The sequence below is a fragment of the Montipora capricornis genome, chromosome 5 (assembly GCF_036669925.1).
Source record: "Montipora capricornis isolate CH-2021 chromosome 5, ASM3666992v2, whole genome shotgun sequence".
Classification (NCBI taxonomy): Eukaryota; Metazoa; Cnidaria; class Anthozoa; order Scleractinia; family Acroporidae; genus Montipora; species Montipora capricornis.
In genome coordinates, this window is record NC_090887.1 from 10466851 (window position 1) to 10469350 (window position 2500).

At 39.7% G+C, this 2500-nt stretch overlaps 1 protein-coding gene across 1 annotated transcript in view; it reads right to left on the minus strand.

Annotated features, from left to right (window-relative positions):
* Window positions 1-2500, minus strand: part of LOC138049472 (protein O-linked-mannose beta-1,2-N-acetylglucosaminyltransferase 1-like) — a 26173-nt gene that overhangs the window by 18660 nt on the left and 5013 nt on the right. The window lies entirely within an intron of this gene.

Genomic DNA, 2500 nt, shown 5'->3' on the forward strand with positions numbered 1-2500 from the left:
CAGTGGGACTTGTGATTGGTTGTCGCTGACAAGCGCTGCATCGCTTCAAATTGAAAAAAAAAACATGGCTGGCGGACCATAGGAACAGACATCTTTCATAATGCCGGTCAAATTAAATATTCTTTTGTTTTAATGCTAATAAGCCTTTCTAGCCTCTCAACAACGAGCAAATTTCAAAAGAATATTTGTTTCAAAATGAAGGTTAATTAAGATAAATACAAAAGAATATTAAAGTGGTCGCCAATTATGGAAGTGGTCTATACTGTGTGCGAACGGAGACGAAAAATTGTGAGAAGAAAATTAACTCAGTCTTTACAAAGCTCTAGAGGTCTATCCCTGCCTATGGGAAACATCAAATCGGGAAGCTCAAGGAACTATCGCTAAAATTTAATTTGTCGCCGGGCGGTCCGGAAAAAGACAACTTCACACTTTGAGAACGGCGTTGGTCCGCAAAATAAAAAAAGAAAACGAAAGCCAGCAGCCGAAATGAAAATTTTTTGAAGCGGTTAAGTACATGAAAAAAGACGTCGTTCGTTCTCTAAGAGCCAAACAGGAAAGTGAATGGACGAATGTGAAAATGAGCAGTTGATTGAATATTACAAGCAGAACGGCCAGTTGTAGAACACAGTTAATAGAGGGGACTGGTTTTGAAGCTCGGCAAACATAAAAGGAGCAAACAAAGATGCCAAGATTTTGGTTGGAAAGTCCATGACGGTGCACAATCTTTTGTTTTGCGCTCATGCACTATGCATGAATTACGTAACCAACACGTTTCTATTGGTTAGTTCCCCAGTACGGAGTGAACAACTATTGTGTTTTGTCCACGGTCAAGGCCAATAAAGAGAACAAAAACCTACAACAAAGAAATTTGTCGGGTTTCATAACCATTCCTCTCTATTAAGTATGTGTGGAACCACAACCTCGCTTTTTACAAAGATAGAAACTTAAAAGAATTGAACAACAAGAAACTTTGTGAGATTCTTCCATGTCGAAGCCAAGTTGTGTTGTTGCTTTTTTTTTTTTTTCAATTTGCCGCGTTTGTCAGCGACAACCAATCACAAGTCCCAATGCATCAATTTGTTGCCAAAAGAAGAGCTTCCATCTACTCTCCGTGCAATAGGCTGACGCAACACGCTGACGCAACTTGCAATACATGATTTTGTTGTGCCTCACCGCCACGCAGCATAACAGAGGAGTCTTACCCAAGTTATTTAAAGTGCCCCTGTAACACTTCCTTTTTTCCTTCAGATTTTGAAAGTGTGTTTGCTTAACACCTGACTGGCAAAATTTTGAGCTTTGATTTTTATCCAAAGGCCGTTTACTTTGAGTGTAAGTTTTGGATTTCACGGTCCGCCATTACTCACGTTCAAAACTAACCGATTGGACCTCAGACGGTTGGATCCAGGGAAAAGTGACGTCAGAGGCTCACTAGCTTAAAATTTCAGGGTGTTAACACAGCTTATTATATATGCAAAGCGTGAGTTTAAAAGTCTGAAAGCCCAAAACCCCCGTGCTGCATATTAGGGAACTTAAGCAACGACGACGGCGACGGCACCGAGAACGTCATGTCAAAATATAAATTCGCGTCATTGTTATCACTTCGTAAACATGTCAACCCTTTTAATATGACAAGGGTGTGGTAGTTCCTCAAAAACGACATTGGTCGGATCGGCGCTTAATTTAGGGGAGAAAATGAAACTCTATCGTCAAGTGCTGACGTTCTCCTAAAAACCTCAAATTTGACTATTTCACGTTTTTGTTTTGCTGACGACGGCAAAGAAAAGGACAAAAGTGAAAAACGCACGTGCAGGGCGTGCAAAGCTACTGTTTTATCCCACTAAATATGCAAATTTGTGACGTTCTCGTTGCCGTCGCCGTTGTCGTTGCTTAAGTTCCCTATTAATTCTGCGGCGTACACACGTATAGCATTCTTAAACTAGTGAGCCTTTGACGTCATTTTCTCCTCGATCCAGCTCTCTCAAGAACATAATGTTAGTAATGGCGGACCATTAAATAGGAAAATTACAGTTAAAATAAAGAGGTGTCTTTTTGAAATCAAGGCTTAAAACGTGGGTCACTTAGTGTTTTGTTAACATAGTTTTGAAATCCAAAGAAAAATATGAATTGATTTTTTGGTCACAGGGGCACTTTAAATCTGCATCCACGGCTAAATTGTTTCAAACGTCGTGCTACCGCCGGCTTTGACCCGATGGTAAAGGGAACCTCCTCGCCGACAAAAAATAACTGGAATAACGTTTACAACCAAATTTGCTTCAGTTTTTTATTTTTTTGAAAGAAAATGTTTGTTTCTGAAAAAATGTATCTCAGAATCGGTTATAATTGTTTCCAACTAATTATCGGGCGCTGCCATCTTGAAAAATTGTGACGTGTTAAGGTTGCCCTACAGTAATTATGCGAAGGCTCTCTGTGTTAGAACAATAGAACAATAGAACAACGGTAGGTAGCGATTCTAAAATTCATTGTTTTTCACTGACTGACT